This window comes from Hydractinia symbiolongicarpus, chromosome 2 (assembly GCF_029227915.1).
Source record: "Hydractinia symbiolongicarpus strain clone_291-10 chromosome 2, HSymV2.1, whole genome shotgun sequence".
NCBI lineage: Eukaryota > Metazoa > Cnidaria > Hydrozoa > Anthoathecata > Hydractiniidae > Hydractinia > Hydractinia symbiolongicarpus.
Genome location: NC_079876.1, coordinates 16,792,090 through 16,815,045, shown reverse-complemented (window position 1 = coordinate 16,815,045; position 22,956 = coordinate 16,792,090). Strand labels below are relative to the sequence as shown.

The following is a 22,956-nucleotide window of genomic DNA, read 5'->3' as shown; positions in this document are numbered from 1 at the left end:
CGGGCAGGATCATGAAAAATTTCACGTAAGTGGTCACAACATTCATTGAGAAGTGTGACCAATTTAATTTGATATTCATTGTTAGTGATCAATGCGTGGTGAGAAGATCCTGTTGGAGGTACTGCCGTTGCCATGACTATAATATATATAAGATAATTTCAATTTCAAATCAAGAAGTATCAATAGAAGTTATAATTTTGATACTGGTTATCAACAAAATTTCTACAAGTTCATGGAAACTCGACTGTCGCAACAAAGTCGATAGAGCTACATTGCATTTGTTATTTTGTGTCCTGTAGCAACAGTACATCAATTATTTAAAACAACAAGAGAAAAGGAGATCATATAAAACGAGTACTTTACAACTTAAGACTTCACAAGTTTAATTTTTAAGATATATTTCCATTGGATCTGTATAACTGAACTATGATTTGTTTGAAAAAACGGACTTCGAGCTCCAGGTGCGAAGTCCGTTTTTTGTGTTTTGCTCCACTCTCCCTCCTTTTTACTTCTTCATACAGAATAAAAACTGTCTCGCCTTTTTGTTAGCATCCATTTGTCACCGCAGTCTTTTTACGCAACTTTATCAGTCAGTAAAACAGCCCAAGGCAGTTGCAAAATGTACATAAACTTAAATTCCAACATAGTGCGAGTACTATGATTACCGTAGTGTCATTTGATAAAAAAAACACAAGTTTTTTTTATTTATTGACTCTCGCCATCTATTTGAGTATATCATAATACGGTACAATAATACTATTTAAGAGTTATTATACTGTTTGCATTTCGTGTTTCCGCAACACGACTTTTTTCTCGCGCGCAAACAGACAGATAGAATACGGCATTTATTAAAGAGATCAAAGAATGTTTACATAAATGTCTGTGGTCTGGTGAGTACTCTTTACAGATGACGCATGTGATCAAAATAAATCTTCGCAAGTAAACCATATATAAATATTTGTGTTAAAAAAAACTTATGGACAGTTAACCTGAAATAGCTGACTGGTAAATGATAAAAAATGATCATAAAGCAAAATAAATTCAAAACTAGCCTTATTTAAACAGAAGTTCCGCAAAAACTTTCCGAAAGGTTTTTACGCATAATAATGATGCATTTAAGTTCTTAACCTGGCATTTAATGCTTGTTCAGTAATGGTTTATCCCGTTTCGACGCAGAGGTGGTACTTTATTTAACCCCGAGTTTTGACGCAGGGTCTGCTGGCTTGTATGTGATATAAAAATTGGTAATTTGCTTGCTAAGACAAACTGGAATTGGTGTATTAATATAATAGACGAATCTGTTAAACACGTGGGTGAATCGACTTACAGAAACTTTTTTAATGTGTTGCTTCTTTGTTAATTTTAGTGTCATAATATAGATGATAAAAAGACTTAAACAGAACAGGCGACACCAACGACTTAATTCAATGTGAATATGTCCCAACATAAATTTGTAACAAAGCATTTACATTCATTTTAGCTACACAACCCGCCATTGAGATTAAATTGGCAGAAAATGAAATTCCTAGCAAGTGAAATGACTTTAATTTTGTCACGTGATTTGTTCTACCCAATCAAGAATGTAAATGGAAGTTTTTAGGGGGATGTTTTATATAGTCGCTTTTGTAGAAGAAATATTTTTACATACAAAAAATAACACGCAATTATATCTAATTACAGATAAGGTCCTTCTACATACACATAATTACAAACATATATTTTATGGAATATATGGGTTTATCCACGGGCTACCGACTAATTTATATTATTAATACCCGTCTACATGTGACTGTAACGCAAAATAGTACCGTAAGTAGCAAGACGCACGCAAAGCGGTGTAAAAAGAACAAAAAAAACCCGTGGATTTTCTAACGGGTCATGGACTAGTTTTTAATAGTCTCTTCCACGAAGAGGTTTTCGGTAAACAATAAAAGTGATGTCAGAAAGATACAAGATGCCCCGGGGACGAGGTTTCGTCTGGTCAGGAGGTTTTATATTTAATGTTTTTTATTATAAGTAGCTTTAAAAAAAGAAGTTATTTTTTCTTCTTAAAGCTCGTGCCCAGGGATTTTTTCTTCCACCGGCGCTGCAGTTTTTGGCGTCAGATATACAAAGAGACAACATATCCTGGGATTGAGGTTGAGGAACCTATCTGCACAAGAAATTACGGTTCGAAGTCCAACTAACTTAACTTACATAAAGGCTGAAATGCACGATTGTATTTTAATGTCTTTTATTTATTTCCATTTCAACATTTCACGTCAATAAATTAATACACATCTATTTTTATTTAATTACTCTCATTCTCCAATCACTATCACTTTCGTGTACCTGACCACATGATATGTTCAAAGTTCATATCGCTCTACTTACGTAAGCAACACAATTCATAATGGCTGTAATTAGAACCCACTCCTCCATATTATCACAACACCTTCATTCCCAACTTTATATTAGACACCCCTAAAGTTTTACACTGCGATACACGCCCGAGCGTTTTTAAAGCATTGTAGTATATGTATGGAATTCCTTTATATTAGTACTAAAAATATTAGTACTAAAAACGTCAACGAAGGAGAGTTTTTGTTACAAAACTGTATTTTGGAATGCAAATATTTTCAAGTATTTATTTATTTAATTACACACATCTTGTCACGAGAAGAACATGAGTCATCATTTTTTACTTTTTTACACTCTCTTGCCAAGTTCTATACTTCACCAAAGTTTTTGTCATCAACTCCACTTTTATTGCACATTTAAGGTTACATCATTACCAATTTCTAATTTTTTTTGCAATCTATATTTTTAGTAGCCATCGCCGTCAACCTCGTTCAAGGGCCTCTAATTGCTGTCCCTGACTGTGAGAAGAAGAAATATTGTCGGATGAGGTTGATTTTACTCAATTAGCATTTATTTTATATGAAACATGTTTATAGGAAACTCACATATGAGTCTCTGTATTAAAAAAATTAAGAACATTTGCTACTAGATTGCTGTGATTAATTTTAAAATAAAAGGTTAAGAAAAACCTGAGTCAGACTGACAATTCTTACATCAACATTCTATCTGTTTTATAGATGACAAAAATGCAAGTGAACAAACTTAATGCAAGAAAGCAAAATAAAAAGACAAGGAAATAAGGAAACCAAAAAAACACAACATGAAAAACAGACAACAGCAGTATAAAATCGAAAATATCACTTCAATAATATTTCAAAAAAAAAATTACTAAAAAAAATGAAGAAGTGACTAAACTCACCAGTGTAACAGATTTCTTTTATATATATATGTAATTATATGTCCTGTCCTGATATTCTTTCAACGTTAAATGCTGTTCGGCTAAAAAAAACAAAAAAGAAACTTTAAAGAAACAAGGAGACTTAACATCGAAATTATCAGTCAATAAGATTTTATCAAAATAGATGAAGAACAACTGACTAAACTCACCCGTGAAACAGATTTTATATATAAATATTTGTATATAAATATATATTTATCTTTTTTTAAAAAATGTGCTGACGTTAAAAGTTGTTGAACTTTCTTCGCTGAAATCTAAAAGTTTATGACAAACCAACCCTAAACTATATTATGTTGTCTTATTGGTAATCGTCATGCAACATTGATTACATATATAATTATTCTTTTGTTCAACATAAAACAAATTATTTATATAGTCATGGTGTAATATAAAAAGTATTGTAATAATAATAACCAATCATATTTCTTTTCGTGTTTACGTAAGCGTATTTTCTCTCTCTAAACGACGTAAATCTAATCACATGACTACTAAGTTGCTTAGAACTTTCACAAGAAATTCTTTCTCATGCTATTCTTTAACTAGAACACAACAAACTTTAACTGCGTCCTACAGGACTGAACTATGATCTGAGCGACGCGTCGGTTTACGTGAATGTCTCGGGGCGAGAAACACGGCGAAAGGTGTTTGTGTGCCCGCGAACAGGAAAATATACCAGCAGGTAGCAGTCACTGATGCTTACTGCCCTTGTTCTGTTAATAATCCATGGGAGTAGCTCATTTTGACCCAGTTGTAAATAAAAGAAGTGCTGCAATGAACAGTTCTGGTAAGTTAATAAATAAGGTAGCATTTGCTTATTTGTATAAAATCTCGCTAGTATTAGTAGAGAACGATCTCGTATGTCGTTTGCAAGTAGCAAAAGAAAACGATGTAGTAATGTTACGCACACATTTGGCAGTCAATTATGTCCGATGGTTGTCATGGGACTATACTCGTCTATGTGTACAAGTGAAAACATGATTGTAGCATATGTTGTCATTATATAGTAGACATTAATCACTGAGCATGGCAGTAAACATAGATGTGTCAAAGCGGTAGGTTAGAGTAAAAGCAATACCAAGATTCTTTTCAGGAATATATAGACTGCGGGCAGGTGACACCGGTTTTTACCTCAAAGGTGCACTAAAATACCATTCTATTGACTAAACAAGGGCTTAATTTCTTTTTTGCGAGGTTAGTAAAATATTCGCAAAAAAGGATGTACGATGGAAGTGCTTTTTCATTTTCTTGACGAGAAAAAACGGAGATAGTCGTGTTACTATTCTTCTCCGTTTGTTTATTAATTTTCCAAATTTAGAGTTTTAAACTCCAGCTAAACAATAACAAACAAGCATCAATTCCGTTATGTTTATACCTTTTTCCAATTGTTGTTTCAAAACTTATTTTTTCATTATATATATTTATTTTTGCTTAATTGATTGCTAAAGCAACAAACTTTGTGGAATGTATTTACAAGAAAAGGAACAAAAGTGGTTGCTATGTTGATATTGAAAACAAAATTAGATACATACAAATAAATAATTTTGTTGATGTCTATGTTAGAGTGCTATGGTTAGAGATTATCAAACTGTTATTACAACTCCACAAAAAGGATTAACGAAAATTATGAAACCGGAGATTTAGTACCACGAATTAAAATATTCTTGTGTTCACGGTGAAAGAAAACTCAAAGGAAGAGGTTCTTGACAACGAGCTGTTCAGTATATGTTTTGTTTATATTAATTACCAACCTCGTTTCCAGACCTTTTTATAACTTTGTTCTACTAACTGAAAAACTTAAGCAAGACTGCAAGTTTTCACTTCATTAGCGAGTAGATGAATCTGGACAATTTTAAGAAGTCATAGAAATTCACGCATAATCACGAATTAAATGCGGTGGGCAATTCTCATCTACCTAACGATTATCAATAGTCATATAGTTTCATTAAATATGTAAAAAGATAAGAATCTTAGTATAAATTATTGTTTGCATTTTTTTTTATTACTTCTGGAAGCTCTACAGGCTTACTTAATCAGAAGAAACTAAATGACAGTAAGAAAATGAATCTTGGAGTATAATTATCATGATCTATTTCAATATCATTTTTTAGATAACAAATCAAAGTTGGACGCAAAATGCGCTGTTTTGAAATTTGCCCTGTCGTTTGTCCCAGGATTTATGAAAATTAATTCAACAGTTGAAGGGTTGAAATAAATCCGACAAAATAGGTATCTATGTAATGTGTTAAGTAAGCTAAGATGTTTTCCCGCCACATTCCAGTTAATTTAACTTTACTTTTCTACCAACTTCGTCCTTAGGGGGTTTTTCTTGTTTGATATCCACACCGTTAAGTAAGCGCTAGCGGCTATGACATAGGCAACAGAACCTAGGGACGAGAATTCTTTTCTATATTTTAAGAATCAGTTTAAAACAAAACTTTGCTTTCATTTTGGTACATGGAAAAAACAGTGAAATATCGATCCTGTTTTCAAACTAATCTTAGACTTAACAAGAATGCGTCACGAGAAAAAGATGAGAATTCCTACATTCATAGCAGGAGCAAATTAATTGGCAGTTCGCTTACACTTTTTTTTGGAAGGGATGTACTTTATTTTATACTATTTCAGCCTTCAATGTCTTGTTGTGTTCTTCAGAAAAATTGCAAAATCCATTTTCATAATTTAATGCCAGTTGCGAAACTCATTTTCAAAGTTATTGTTAGTTCTATACTACGTTATTTTGTTTTTATTATCTATGAAGAAATTCTGACTAAGAATTTCCTTAACATGTTCTTTATTTTTGACACAATCTTCATCTCAAAGTGTTTTAATACAACCTTCTTATCAAAATATTATCTTTTTTTGTTTATGAAAAGCAAAACAAATATTCCGTGAAGCGTGTATTTTGTGTATAACTTTTAGTTTTATAAACAACCCAAAAATTTTGCTGATCCTAAACTGTTCCTCACTTGTTTCTTCTTGACTATCTATCTACAAACGAAAGACGGCAGACCATTTGGAACCATGCCACAAGTCAGTCCGACCTTCATCGTCACAGAGAATACTGCGAGAAGAGTGCGCACCCATGCAAGTTAAATAAAACCAGAACATGGGAGAGGTTAGGTGCTGTGAAATTAACTTTTTAGACGAATGTTCCTATAAACAATTATCATACCGAGGAGTGTGCTTGGGATGGGTCGTTAGCTTAATTATTTGTTTTATATAATATTTTTAACTCTTTTTACTTTCGTCTGCCTGACCACATGATATGTTTAAAGTTCATATCGCTTTACTTACGTAAAAGCCCATAATGACTGTAATTGAATATGTTTTGTTTTTAGTTTCGTGTATTAGACCACGATATTGTCTATGCGTAAAATCATCTAGCGCAAACACACTCCTTCGTAAAATTCAAAAATAATAAATCTTTTTTAGTACACACATATTTTGTATTCATCTGTCAGAAAACTTACCTTATTGTTTTCATTGCACGCTCGCTTCTATTATTTAGGCTTCTTTATGATTGAATCCAAGTCCCCAATCTCTGTAATTAAAAGAAAACAATCCATCACTATTACTTTTTTTCGGTTACCCTGACAACTTATCGCTATCACTTTCGTCTACTTGACCATATAATGACGTATATTCATTATACGCATTGTGATCAAATGTTTATTTGATCACAATGACACTAGCCATTTAAACATTTACGGTTTCAAGCTTTTTTAATTTTCTGATACATGGGATAAAAAATAATATTAAATAATATACGTTAATGATATAATACAAATTTTCAATTTTCAATAGAAGTACGTGCTCTTTCTTCGTATATGCTAAGAAAGGAGAAGTTTGGAATGCAAATAAGTTCAAGTGTTTATTTATTTAGTTACACATCTTGTCATAACCATTGTCATAAGATGACAATAAGTCATCATTTTTTAATTTTTCACACTATCTTACACAACGTTTTTGTCATCAACTAATTTTTTTTGGAACGTATGTGAAAATACAGTACCAGTGTTTTAACTCTGCTCCCCTCCATAACTTTTAATAGGCTTTTCCAAGTGCGACTAAACTTGATACAAAATGGATGCAGTGGTACCTGCTTTAAATTTAATTCCTTTAATTTTTAATGATAGGCAAACTCGTTATTTAAATTATTTTTTCTTTTTTAATTTTCGAAGAAAATCCGAAAAAATCGGGAAGTCGGGTTAATAAATACAAAACAAAATTATTCCCCTTGACGAAATATAGTTGTGTTAAGAGTTTAATGTTTTTAAGATAAGAATTTCTTTTAAATATAAGGGGTATTTTTGAGTAATAGCCAATACATACCACTCTGAGAGGGTTAAAAAGGTTTTTTGGTACTCCGTTTTTGCTAAGCAATAAATAGGGCGACTTTTTTGTTTGAAATTTATATCTATTCAAGTGTTTATTTGTTTAATTGCACACAGCTTATCATAAGATGGCATAAGTCAGTTCTTGTACTTTCTGTATCGATTTCTCTTATCAAAATCTATACTTGACAGAACTTTCGCTATTTTATTGAAACTTGCCATTTCATTTTCCAATATCCTATAATTACAGTTTCTATAACCCGTCATGACAACAACAATGACAATAAGTTTGTACTTTTGTTTTATTTTCAACGTCAACTTAGACCAAACAGACTAAGCATAAACAAAATAGAACAAAATTCAATACAAATAAAAGAAGTTGTCTGGAATGTAAACATATATAAGTGTTGATTTGCTTTCTTACGTAACATTTGTCATGAGATAATGACAACACAATTACTGTACTTTGTACCTAGTACTCTTCTCACGAACTAAGTTTATAATTCACTTTCCGTATTGCTTTGGAGTTTTAAAAAGATAGGAAAATCGCTTAAACTTTCTTGTTGGATATCCATAGCTCAAAAGATTATTTAAGACATCAGATGTTCTTACGTTTTTAAACTTATCCACAAACTTGTAAGACTGGAAAGTATCAAAAATTATATTCAGGTTTAAACTAAAGACAAACAAACAAACAAACGAAGAGAAAAAGAAAGAAAAATAAAAATAATAAATTGGTAAACTTGCCTTTTTTTGACTTGTCTTTTATTTCAAAAATCTGTATGGCTTTCCTCACTGAATGGTAAAGTTTTTTTCTAACAATTGACCAACCCCGTCTGATTTTATAGATTGTCACGAGTTCTATGATTGGTTTCATAAAAAGCCATCTCTTTGTTCACAATTTTATAAAAACATTCCCTATTAACGTAATACAAAACCAATTGTGAATGTGATAACCAATCAAATCCATTTTCATATTTACGGTGGCCGTTTATTATTGTAAACAGAGATCACATGATTACAGCATTTTTTTTAGCTCTGCTATGATTAAGATTACCATGGTACATTATCCGTTATTATATCTTTTGTTAACTTACCTTATCGATAAAGACAGGTGGTTAAAAAGTGACCACATGTTTGCTAGGCAACCATTGTTTTTTCCGGTTCTTATTTGGCATTTCTTATTTTCTGCCCAATTTTTTTTGCCCAATTTTCAATTCAGTATCTACATGTGAAACCATAACAGCAATAAAAAAAACATAAAAAACAGATTGGTATCAGTCTCTGTGCTAACTAACGTGACCAGTTAGTGTAGTTGAGCAGAGGGAAATGGAAGCGGAAAATATTTTTAAATGAAAGAAAAAGAAAAATTAATTATTAAAATTGACAGATTTATAGACAGACTTCTTTGTCCTCTTCTTTAAACATCTTATAGAGGAAAAAGGCATTGGAAATTCAAACTTTTGTTTTGTTTTAAAAAAGCGTGAATCGTCATTCATATTTTTATTCATATAACTTAACGCAACAAGATGGAAAGAAATATCACAATTGTAAACACGACATATATGTTAACATTCCATGTATTTTGAAATGGTCTTAGCTGTCAAATTTAGAAAAACATTTAATATGTGTGTAATCTCTATAAATCTAGGAAACCAGCGCATAAAAGATCCGTTTTTTAAGTTGTACAAAGTTAAACACTTTGAAAAGCTTTATTAGCCAGAATCACACTGAGTAGTATGGAAAAATATGCTGCCTACAAGTTACCGTCCCTTAGCTTTAATTGGAAGTCTCATTAAAATCAAGTTGTTGTTAGAAACAGTGACGCATTTAGTTGTCATTCAATATGAACACTCAAACTTCTAAATACATCTGTCAGATTGTTTCAAAAATACATTATAGGGTGTTTATTTTGTAAAATTCCTTGCAATAATAACCTAAGAATCTGAAAGTAAAAGTTTCAAAAGCCTCTTCAACTTTTGTCTTGTTTAACCCTGTTCTCTCTTGTTTAATCCTGTTTTGTCTTGTTTAACACTTTTTTGTCTTGTTAAACCCTGACTGGTGCATTAAGATATATAGGAGAGACAGAGACCTTTTTGTTTGTCTCTTAGTAATATATGTTTTGCAAATGTTATGATTTCGGTGTTTCGATTTACTTTCAAAACTTGAGTAAACTTCTTTCCAGTTACTTTATTCAAAAATTTCGAAGATATAAACTTTAAATACCTTTTTGCGTGAACAAAATCTTAAGAACTTGTCTTAGAACCAAATATAAATGAACGAACCAGACCCGAATATAATTTAAGAAAAAAAGCGACACCTAAAATGTAGACATGATTATTCTGGTCGAATAATAATTTGCTAATGACGTCATTGCAAAAGTGCCGACGTAACCTTAACTTTAACTGCATTTCCTCTTTTCTACAAACTGTTCTCTAGTTGTCACAAAAAAACAGTAGTTGTACAAGACACATTATCTTATATGTGAGAACCAATTATGTAGGAACATTAGGTTTTAAATCTTGCCAAAAATAGGGACCGATCAAAAGGGTACGAAACAGCTCAAGTAAGATCTCCGTCATTAATGTCACTCTCCATCCTTTCACATACTTAATATAATTGTTTAATCACCAGGCCACTCAGAAGGTTGAGCTACAAGAAATTATTTTTTAAGAAAAAAGCAATCTAGCTTAGGTCGAAAAACTTTAGAGTTTTAATAGGAAAATTGACATAAGGACACCGTAATTGTTCAAAAACATATTCGGATAGTCATTATATCATAAGTTCTTTTTTTACAAAACTATTTAATTATTAATATTAGACATAAAAGCAAATTAAATTGTCTATAATAAGTTCATAACAAACAAAGTCTGCATGTTGGAAACATAAAAGGTCAAACAAAAATCACAATCTCAACCTCAAAAGAATCAAGTTCACAATACCTTCCAATGTATAACAATAATGTTAAATTTTAATGACATCATTTAAAAATGCAGTATCAACATGGCACAGTAAGTTTTGTTGAACGCTGGTAGTGCCGTCGAATATGGACTTCTTTTTTCATAATATGTCCCCTGATGGGGTGATAGTAGACTGCCTTAGTCCATTATTTGCGACATGACTAGCGTGCAGGGCTTTTTTTGACTGGTGTAAAAAAACTTCGAATAGGCTTCACCGCCTGACAACTGGGGGTTTAGGGGCGTTGTGAGCCCCAAATGAATTCAGTGCGGCGCCCTGGAAGCCAACGGCCTTTAACGCCCTTAAACGGCTGAAATAGCTTTAAATAATCTCTCAGACTCATCTTTGCTAAGTAGGTGTAAGGTGGGTTTTTTAATTTTTTAGCTGACAAAGATTATATTTTGGAATGTTTTTTGTACAACTTGAGTAATTTAATTCTTTTTTTAAAAAAATTTGATGTCATGCGTTATTACTTTTAGGGAATTTATATACGGCGACATTTAAACAACAGATAATAATATACAAGATTTATATTTTTATCAAGACTGCTACACTTTTAATCATCGTTCAGGATATCTAACATTTTAAGTCTTTTTAGATATTTTATTGCCAGCATATCGATTACGTCATCTAAATTTATTTTTATCTTGTTGTGGATATTTAGCAACACCAAGCCATTAAATCGATCCTGAACAAAAGTTTTAAAATTATAATTAAATGAACTTAATGTGGTGTTTCACAATCAAAACAGATAACTCAATAAATTAAGATACACGACAAGATTAAAAATGTTGCATTCTCCTTACTACGCAATGTTATATTGTAGAAACATACCTGGGCCATCGAACTTCTTAAATATGTCTTTACTCGTCGTAACGATGATATAGATCTCTCACCCAAGAACCTGTCGTTACTGGCACTACAGCAAGAATATGTAAAATCTTGAAGATATTTGGGTACAACATAAAAATATGTGCAGCTAATGCATTATTAATTATTTCCAAGAAATAAAGCTGAATGTTTACTTGCAATGTATAGAACTTTTTCTTTTAAAAACACAAGCAATAAATTACTTCTTAGCTACCTCTTAAAGGCGCGCAACCTCGTCCCCAGGGCATCTTGTATCTTTTCTGACCCCGGGACGGCGATCGTATCGCCGTCCCGGGGTCAGAAAAGATACAAGATGCCCTGGGAACGAGGTTGAAAGGCGCGTAATCACCCTTATCGAAAAAAAATTAACATATACATTTTATTTATTTAATTCAAAGTTCAGACGGAGTTATGGCTTTCCTGAAAATTTGAGGATGTTTAAACGTATTAGGAATGGAAATAATGGTGCTTCAATATCTTAGTTTTATTGTTGTTTTTTTCAGCCGCCATATTTAACGATTTTGTTGATCTCTTATTCTTGTCTAATAAGCGGGCTGTCACAAAATGTTCGTGTGAAACCGTAGGTAACCAAACGGCCTTAACTTTAAATGAGCTCTGAGATGGAGTTCGATAAAATCGCAATATGGTAGGCTCCGAATCACAATGCTGTTCTTTTTGGCTTGTTTTATCTTTGCAAAACATGGCATCAAAAAGTGGAAAGAAATTTTAATTCTGTTTAAAAAAGTGGCCGCGCGTAAAAACATCCGTATCACTTTCTCCACTCAGATTTAATTTTCTTCTATTCTATTCGTCATTGTTTTTGGAGACCAGACAAAACAAAACAGAAAGAAGAAATCACAGCATTGCCTCGTAGTTATTAATTATGATAATTAATGCTTACCACGCTCTCTCTTATTTTATTATCATGACCGGGACTACTGCATATTATAAGCCAAAATACCCAACGGGGGAGAATGCTCATTGTGATAGTTGAAGATAGTTGAAGCACTATGGAGATAATTAAATTTAGAGCATCAAAGGGGAAATTCTAAAAAAAATTATGTATTCTAATTGTCTGGATCTGACTGTCTCCATAAGGAAACGACCAACTGTTTGAACAAAGGAAAATAATCAAAAGGTAAGACAGCTAGCGAGGCGAAGCTGTCTTCGGAAACAGCAACAAGAGGTGGTCAGTGTTGCAAAGAAGTCTGATTTCAGTAATTTAGAACGTTTAAATAATAAAGAATAACACAGAAACTTCGATTGATTTACCTGATTTATCATGTTCGGAACTTTGTGGATACATTTATAAAAGCATTACGATGGAAACACAGCTACGGAGACACTCCCTCATGCATTATTTTTTCTGTAATGTCATGAATCCAGCAACCATGTTATAGATTTTTCCGTACGTTTATTATTGCATGATTCGTGCAATGAAATGCAATGGCGGTTCTGTAGGCGAAGAGAAATTGGGGTTTATTTCTACGAAACATTTGAACATGTTCTGGTTTTCAGTTTTCAATAAAATCTTCAGGATAATGTTTTCTTATGTATATCTTTCATTTTGTACAATAAAATAGGCACTCCTAAAAAAAGTTGCCTACAGGGTGATTACTTTAAACCTTTGTCAATTAAATTCATTGTTGCTGACGTTTTGTCTTTTTTCATGGTGGTAGGAGGTATATACAAAGTAATTTGGCTCAAATAACCCACTGTAGTACCTTGTAGTATTTAGTAATACACTGTAATACCTTGTAGTACACTGTAATACACTGTAATACCTTGTAGTGTTCCGTAATACACTGTAGTACCTTGTAGTATTTAGTAAAACACTGTAATACCTTGTAGTACACTGTAATACACTGTAATACCTTGTAGTATTCGGTAATACACTGCAATACTTTGTAGTATTCAGTATTATACTATAATATCTTGTAGTATTCAGTAATACACTGTAATACCTTGTAGTATTCGGTAATACACTGTAATACCTGGTAGTATTCAGTAATACACTGTATTATCTTGTAGTGTTCGGTAATACACTGTAATACCTTGTAGAATTCAGTAATTCACTGTAATACCTTGTAGTATTCAGTAATACACTGTAATACTTTGTAGTATTCAGTAATATACTGTAATACCTTGTAGTATTCAGTAATATACTGTAATACCTTGTAGTATTCCGTAATACACTGTAATACCTTGTAGTATTCGGTATTACACTGTAATACCTTGTAGTACACTGTAATACTTTGTAGTATTCGGTAATATGCTGTAATACTTTGTAGTATTCAGTAATACACTGTAATACCTTGTAGTATTCAGTAATACACTGTAATATCTTGTAGTATTCAGTAATACACTGTAATACCTTGTAGAATTCAGTAATACACTTTAATACTTTGTAGTATTCAGTAATATACTGTAATACTAAGTTAGTCACAGTATTAACCTGTCCTTTTGAAAAGATTCTGATAAATATTTGAAGATTAATCGGATCACCTTTTTCACCATTCTTGTCCCCAGAGCTCTCGAAGCTAGCTCTGAACCTGTCTTGGCACGTGGTGACAAATACCCCACCATATGTGGGGTGTTTTTCTTTTTTGGATTACCTCGATGAAAATTTTCACATTTTCTACTATTTTTATTTTCAAACAAATTTTTTGCTGCCGCAATTTTTAGTTCTTACATAAAGAACTTTCAATGCAAATGAAATGATTATAAATTTATTCTCAGGAATAAACTTTGCTTCAGAATTTCCAACATAAGTAGGACTCGAAGTACTTGAAACTTGCAAAAGCTTATGCTCCTAAAGTTGGATGAAATATAGTTAATTAACAACATTTATAAATACACGTTTTTTCACCGCGTCTTATTCCACGAGATATAACATAGAATAGCCTATCGTTGAGCGTTAGTAGGAAACACCAATTTATATTTTTATGGGAAAATAAGTGTTTAGCAGTGTGACAGTATTTAGTTAGCTATAGCTATATATATACTTTCCAGACGAAGCTGTGAATTCCACCTGGCTTACTAAAAAACAATTCCCTACAGCATAAATAAATATTTGCATAGCATGCAGTAACTTTTAGCTAGCTCACTAGTAGAAAAGTAACGTTTGCTAGCTAAAGACCATTTCCCTTCAGCCTCCTGGCTAGTTATTGGGCCACATGTGTGCGGCACTAAAAGTTAGCTATCTAAAGAATAGTCAAAAACTAACAGTGAATGTTGGCAAAACGGAAGGCCGAAGCGTTGTTTGAATTTTGATGACCTTAGCAACCCATCCACACACACAAAAAAAGTTGGTTTCACGTTGCTTCCATTTTGTAGAGCTTAAACTGCTGATAAAAAAATATGTATATGATCATGTGGTTTTGGTGAGCGCTTAATCAGATTTTGGGGTTTAAATATTTTGCTGAAGTCAGCAATCGGCCGTCAAAACCGAAAAAAAATATTTTTTAGAAATATGTATACCTGTTGCCTTCATCGTATAGATCTTGAAACGCTGATCCTGAAAATGTATAGGATCATATACTTTTGACAAACGCTTGCTGAGATATTAGGGTTTAAAGGGTTTTTGATGACGTCATCAACCCATTCATTCCAAAACGGATTTGGGGACCCAGGTTTGGGAAACTTACCCAAATTGGTCCTAAGTGGTCCCTAGTTACCCAAACGATGAAAATCATTGACGTTACCACCTCGTTTCCAAGTTATTTGAGCTCAAAGTTTTAAGTTTTTTTTGTTTTGTTTTTTTGTTTTAATCATGTATAATTTTCTTTTTCATCAACCTGTCTACAACAAAAAACACAAAAGTACATAGACGTTATATGTGGAAAGATAACAAAGAAACATATAAAAGTAAACATTGACGCAACTTGGTAATGATTTAACAGTTCAACTTATTCACAAACCAATCTGCTTTCAAACGGCACAATGTTTACGTCTGTGTCGCGAACTAGCGATGCTTCAGACTTTACTCCTCTCGATCTACGAATACAAAGTAGCTTTCATCTTAGCACATTGAAACTTTATCCAGTTCTCAGCCAATTTTTCGTGATACTCACTGATTCATTTCTCTTTTCAGCAATCGAACAAGACAGTTTGTTGTAAAACGTAGCACATACTCGAGACACACTTCCAAAATACGTGAAGATTAGGGGAGTGAATGATCCTTGATCAACAGTATTGAGTCTCGCATTATACGATCTTATTTTAGTTGACTCATTGGTTTTGTAGCATGCTTTCAGATCACGGTTCAGGTGCATTTTGGCCGTTGGGTTAAAAACTTTCACATCAAGAAAAGCCATTTGCTCTCTGATCTAAAATCCTCTAGCAGCTACGTCTACTCGTGTCTCGTCAGTAGTTATGGCTGATGAAGAAAACTGTTCACCAGCGATTTCCTGTAATACGGGCTCTATTCTCACGTCCTTAAAACATTCCTGAAGTAGTTCGGCAGTGAAGTCTCGGATTTTGTTGTGTCGTAATGTTATGAGACAACCTTTTAGACAGAATAGCGCGTGTTTAATTGTAAAACAAACACCACAAACACATCTGGATGGTAATCGCTTTAGCAGGATGCAGTATCATATGAATAAACTGTCCCAAAATGATTGTTTATCCAAAACGAATCCATGTTCTCTAATTGGCAAAGCATTCAACCAACTCGAAGCACCAGTTTCCAAAGAAGCCTCGAGCGCTCTTACTTTTAGTTTAGTTTAGTTAGTCAAAGACTTTTTTATCGATGCAGTTCTTAACAAACGGACTCTAACCTATACTTTAAATGAATACTTTAACATAAATACTTTTTTCTGCTAATCAAGGTTCCAAAATTAAAGAAAATTGATAGGTAGTTAGCGAGTGCCTTGTTGGCTCTTCCTTGTTTTGATTTTGTTTTTCTAGGGTTTAAATTCACGATTTATTATTTCTTTCTGAGTGTGTAATGTGTATATTTACTAGCAAATTAAAACTTTAAATAATACTCTAAAATGCCTCCAGAATTGGCGTATATATGGTTGTAAAAGGAGGACTCATCCGTCTTTTTTTTTTAAATATGCTACTAGCTACTAAAGTTAATTTTGTTTTAGGCGGCGATAGCGGAGAAAGAAGTGAGTAATTTACCTCTGCTGAAATTCCTTTTTCTTAAAAAATTATGAGAATGTGATAATTTTGAAAGAAAATATATCGACTAAAATACTTCAGTTGTGTAAGGTCCCTAGTATATCTCGCAGTCGTAGAGAAAACCATGAAGTTGTAATAATAGTCCGTGTTAACTGGGATATTTGAAATTATTACCCGGTAAAAGGGCGGCATCAATATTTCCAAAAATCGCCCAATGTCATTGGTTAGAACTTACGTCATAGCGGACAATATTCCATGGTATTGACCGCTACCATAGCAACCAAGTTTAAATATGGTAGCATTAAATGTAAATAAACACGAAAAACGGTAAACAAAAAAGCGAAACAGAAGTAAAACTTACTTTTATCTTTTAAAGAATTCTATGTTGTAGCTACAGAATGAAACCTGTAATGTTTACACGATATTCGATGTTAAAAAAATATATTTTTAGTTCGAATGTACGTTCCATATGGGAATAGTTTCTATAAAGACATGATTTCTACATCTTGCTTATAATGTTATATTTTTGTCGCAAAATGCAGTGGCCGGATAATAATCCATATAATAACTGTTTATTTCGGGCAATACCTTCGAATATTGAATGGTTGCTATTGTCGCGTACTGCCTTCACAAGCTTGGGCAATACTAAACTTTAAACACGGTTGCTATTGCCCGCTATGACGTAAGTTGTAACCAATGAATGCCGCCCTTTTACCTGGGCAACAAAGCTATATATGGAACTTTTCTGTCATTTGTAGTTATATTTGGATGTTCAGTGTGATATTTAAGATGATTTAAGTTGTTTTTTTTGTCCTCAGTGATTATACACTTTCCCCCGCCATTAGCTTGACTTTCGTGTAAGTCACTAGTCGAAAACCAACAACCGTTGCAAAGAGGCTACTTTAAACACTCGACGACAGCATGTTGAATAAACAGTGGTACTCTGTAATTTGACAAATTATTAGTATTATCCCTATTGTTTTTGTTTGATTTTTTATATTTTCAAATATCTATACGCCAATAAGATGAACACTATTGTGTTACCTAAATTAGACCAAAGCTAAGTTGTTTATTTTTGAGCTTCTAAGATTATCTTTAATTTTGTAAACTTTGGGACGACAATATTTCTAATTGGGAATTTTTAACATCGATCTGCGTGTGGCGTGGTGGAATGCAGAGGCAAGGGGGGTTGCGGGATTCCTTCAATTTCGTATCCTGATACTATAATATGCACCAATCATTGCTCCCCATGTTAGGATATATATAACTTGCCTCAGGGGTCCTGCAGTGTTTAATACTGGCTGCAATATTCCTTGACGGTGTTCTTGTTAGTCGAAATATCGAAGTTTTTTTCGTGCATTCTTATCACCCTAATTTTTTAAAAAATGTTGCAGATAAAACATTTTAAATGAAACAAAAAAATACCAATACACCAATTTATAACAAAACAATTACATTTCCCGTGGTAAAAACCGGCGTATAAAAAAAATTCTAACGAAATAGAATCTCTTTAGAAAATTTTTCGGCGATGTTTTATAGAACTGGAGTGTTGCACTAACTAATCGTTCATAATCTAAACTTTGTGCTAAAGATGCATGAAGTATAAACTAGTATATAAATAACTAGCTGTATTACACTTACGTTTAGAAAGCGTTATACTATTTGACAGCCTGAGCGCTAATGAGAGGGTGGAAGGGAAGCGGAAAAGAAAATGAGATAAAAGACGTGCTGAATTACCTCCTTTCTTTTACTGCGTAATATTAAAATAGTGGTAACAAAATATGAAATGTCGTGCATCTTTGTTTTGTTTAATAACTTTTTGTGTCTAGTAGCATGATTCGGACAAATACGATTTTTTTATAAATGTAGTTTATATCTTATGTAATTTTGGAGATATCGTAGATATATATTACGTTAATTATGCTGAACTTTATTAAGTGCACAATTTGTCAAGGCTGTTATTGGTCGAAAAGTAAAAAGGACATATATAAAATCACTACTTTGTCCAAAAAGTGTTTAAAATTTAGAACGATATCTTTTTTATTTGTACTTACTTTTGTTTTGGTAGTGTTGAAGTGTTTTGTTTTCTTTCTATTTTGCTTATTTACATAGGTTTGTTACTTTGTTATTCTACTAAACAATTTTTACAATTACTTGGCAGAAATATTTCATAGTCCTAAAGGTTCTGGACTGATATGTAGCTCTGCTAACATTGCTTAAAAGCACAATGTATATATGTTAGAAATCAGATTATATTTGTATCAGTTATTTTTCTGTTTATGTCAAGCTTCTGATGACGTCACGGAAAATGTGCTGACGCAAGCAAAAATTTATTGCCGCCATTTTGTTCCTTTTATGACGTACTATAAGTGTGCCAAGTTTGATTCAATTTGAGCAATTCTATAAAAAGTTATTGAGGGGGACGGAATCCGCCCCCGCCCCCCGGTCATAGTATGTTCGAAAAACCCCGGACCGAATAGGGTTAAAACGCTGCTGAAAATAAATGTATACAGTATTCTCTTCAATTAGCGGACACAACATTGGCCGGTCCATGCACTGGCCGTTTTCTGGTCAAAGTCTTATAAAAAACTTTCTAATTAGCGGACTCTTAATTAACGGACACTCTGATGAGCGGACAATTTTTTTTGCACGAAATGGCAACTATAGGCTTTTTTTCTCTCCAATTAGCATACAATCCAAAAAATTAGGGATCAGCATTTAATTTTAAATATCTATTTTAAACACTTTGAAACTTTGCAGGAAAAGTCTGCTTTTACAGTCTCAATTTTCTTCGCAACCCAGTCAATCAATTTTTGCTGTCCATAAAACTTATACACAACCGGTATTTCCAGACCATATCCACCTCCACGATTAACTCTCTTTCCACAAACTTAAGCTGTAATCGAACTGTTCAGGACTTTCAAGAACATGAAACATATTTTTTATTTGTTTTGTGGCATGTGTACCACAATGCTTTCGTTTTGTAAAGAATCAGTTCTTATTATTGCTATTTCATTTCCGTCCACCTCGCTAGATGGCTCATGCCTGAATTGTAACAGCTCCCTGTACTAGTACTCATTCCAATCCTTTTCGATGAGTATGGGTATGTTGACCTCAATGTCTATGTTGAAAGACAGTTTGAGCGTTAAAGTGCAGTGATTAGTGCAGATATACGTTATACTAAACTCTGTTGAGTTGTTATAGAAAGAAGTTTTCTTCAAGTGCAATTCAAATAAAATTGAGTTATTTATAAGACATTGAATGCCAGTTGGATCACTTAAACCATGTCACACATCATGGCGGAGCGCTTTATTCAGATGTACTGTACCCTCTACCTGATTATATATTTTAAAATCTCGCAAGTAGCGGTGAAAAAAGCACGAAATAACTACACCATATTAAAACCTTTTCCAGCAGGATTAGCCACCTAACATTTTCTATTTTGCAAGAACACGATGGCTCAAGACACATAAAAACTAGTCTGGTAATTATAAACCCAACATACATTTTAAAAATCAGGAAACATTTTTTTGTTTTTTTTTAAGAAAAAAATACAGAATTTATGTCAATATTTCTTTGTGTATCAAAGCTACATTGGCCAAACATGCGTTTCCTACTGATCACAGTGATTATATTACGTGAATTATGTTTAGCATGGGTGAAATTCATGGTATTGTTGTTTAAAAAAAATTTGTCAAATTAAGTCCACTTGAGATATTTGAAGTAAGTCTGTCTACAAAAAATAGTTATTCACATTAATTAGTCAGCTCAAAATATATCTGCAAACTAATGACAGACGATGTGACATCCACAAAAAAATAGGCCACATGGAATTTAATTCATGTGAAACATAATTCAGTGGTTCTATATTGTTATCCATTAACATCTTAGCTTTAGCTGATTAACTGTACAGAGTCAAGCATGGTATTCCAATATTCCCGCATATACTTAATAAAAATCATACTATATATCACAAAACTTTGTTAAAATTTAATTGGAAGGGAGTTCTCTAATAGTCTGGATGTAATACAATTTTCTCAATGAATGTGTAGTCTACGAAGTCTGTTTATTTCTATTTGTCTTTTTGTGACTATGTCAACAGAATTGAAAACATTGTTTGGATTTTTATAAAGCAATAAGGAAAAAAGAATCAACAAGCATGTGCAGTTAGTGAGTGACATACATCGCTACATTTTGGCCACAATGGACCAGTGTCAGTGTTGCAAGTGTTTAATTGTGCGTCTAAACCAATGCATATGTGTTCAGGCTGAAAATATAATCAACAAATCACCAAGCTCAAAAAATACCGTCAATTAAGAAACTTTATGAAATTCCTGAAAATTGTACTTGGAAAGAGCAATTGCCTTTAAAAATTCTGGACCTATTTATATTCATGAAAACGGCACACAGTTATAACCAATGGTATAAAGGCACTAGTACTAGTGGAACAAATACTCCACATAAATCTTTTTCTTTTTAATTCAGCCTAAAAAACAGCAAAAATGCATATAAAAAAATTTGTTCAATTAAGAACAACGAGTTTCCATTCATTTCTATCTGCATGCATAAATAGATGGGTATTTTTATTTATATATTTCCAGCATTAAAAAATAATTATTTGAGGAAACTTCTTAAAGGTTTCCATTCATTACTAATGTTTTTATATTTCTTATTGTTGCAAGATTAAAAAATAATTATTTGAGGAAACTTCTTAAATGTTTCCATTCATTACTATTTGTACATATATAAATGTTTTTATATTTTTTATTTTTGCAACGTTAAAATAATTATTTGAGGAAACGTCTTAAATGTTTTTTAATTTTCACACAACTGTTTAAAAAGGTTATGCAGACTTTTACTTTGGACTAAAACGTTCTTTTACTTTATATTTTTATTGTACATGAAGCAGAGACCAGTGTCCTTCTAGGGTTATTAAGAAATATTTACGTTATATTTAGGTTAAATCTTGGCATTCATTTTTTTGCTTTGCTAAATTGTATTTTTGGTAATATAGAACAGACAGCCAATTACCGATATGAAAAATCGTAAGAATAATATTAAACGAAGATCCATACAATGTGAATGTAAGTCCTTGCTTTTTTATTGCTTTAGACTCCTCAAATAGAAATATGTGAACACATCTTTTTAGAGTACTATTAGACCTCTATGTATTGTCTGCAAATTCCGGAGAATTGCTTCAATATTTTATTGTTTTGTGTCTTGTTTTTTAGTGAAGAAACTGATTACATTACAACGAACGAGTGAATGATCAGTGAAAAACAATCTAAGAAATGTATGGATGCTGAGTCGTTTACAACACATGTAAAAAAGTGCGCTAAATATAATTTTTTTTAAAAAATCTGCCGAGTTTATGGATACTGTGTCGTTGATAGGAAGCACAAACTGTGTATTTGCTTTCCCCTCTTGAAAATTTTAGCGAATGTGTGCATGAGAGTTCTGTAACCATGGAACCAATATACGTTTTCTGTGTCTTTAACAGAACACTGTGTGGTAAAAATAAATATAAGAATAGCGTCAATGCTGTGGCGGTTTTATGCGCTGTTAGTAAAAGTACGGATGCTGTTTCTAACAAAACATTATAATCAATGCAAAAGGTTATGCCGTTTTGCATATAGTCTAACAAATGTATAGATGCTCGGGAACTGCAATCTTTCTAAAAAGAGTATGAATGCCATGTCAAGCAAAAAAGGTGTACAAGCTATGTTGTGGAAATCATTGCAGGAAATATAAGGTCGTGTTCCTATAAGTTTTTAAAAATATGATCGATTTAGTGCAGCTCTGTTGGTAGAGCGTTTAAATCATCTCCTCTACTTGAGATTATAAGTTCAATATCCCCCCCATTGTCTAGTTAGTTTGACATTTCATAGAACCTTTTGTAGCAATGGGAGCTAAACACTGGAAACCTGGTCCATCCTGAAAACCATTGACCACAAACCACATTAAGTATAAATCACCATCAGCGGTTTGAGGCAGAATTGCAAGAGAATTTACATACTGGATGGTTCTTTTGTTATAAACGTTTTTTTGCAGTAACTATAATGACCAGGGTGTCTTTTTATACCACTACCTGTACACATGATAGAGCTTAAAAGTACTCTTTTTCCATGTATTGGAATAAAATGTTAGTGTTGATCATGTTGTTGTTATTTGTTTCTTTACAATACATATTATGACTGCTAGGTGATATAGTTCTCTGTTTGCTATTACTTTTCTTAAAATTCATAGTTTTCAAATTACTTGTATTCATTTCCAAATTTTTTTCGTGCAAGACTTCTGTGATCTAGTAGCAAGATTCTTACAGATTAATTGTTTTTTAGCGAAGAAACTGATTATTGAAATCCACTAGCT

General features: G+C 32.6%; 1 protein-coding gene and 1 long non-coding RNA gene across 3 annotated transcripts in view; one reads left to right on the top strand and one right to left on the bottom strand.

Moving 5' to 3' along the window:
- LOC130629701 (uncharacterized) overlaps positions 1-6,841 on the bottom strand; it is a 105,815-nt gene extending 98,974 nt beyond the window's left edge. Inside the window, exons 1-2 of one of the 2 annotated variants that reach the window (XM_057443013.1) lie at positions 6,769-6,841; positions 3,260-3,339 (exon numbers count right to left, since the gene is read on the bottom strand). The gene's annotated coding sequence lies outside the window, so the exon portion shown is untranslated. Of the gene's footprint in view, positions 1-3,259; positions 3,340-3,447; positions 3,587-6,768 lie in introns of those variants that run through there. The other variant, XM_057443008.1, reaches the window with a different exon arrangement.
- Positions 3,813-22,031, top strand: LOC130629710 (uncharacterized). Its single transcript, XR_008982011.1, has 3 exons — positions 3,813-4,082; positions 21,546-21,671; positions 21,819-22,031. It is a non-coding gene; the product is annotated as an uncharacterized LOC130629710 (long non-coding RNA).
- Positions 22,032-22,956: the final 925 nt, after the last annotated feature.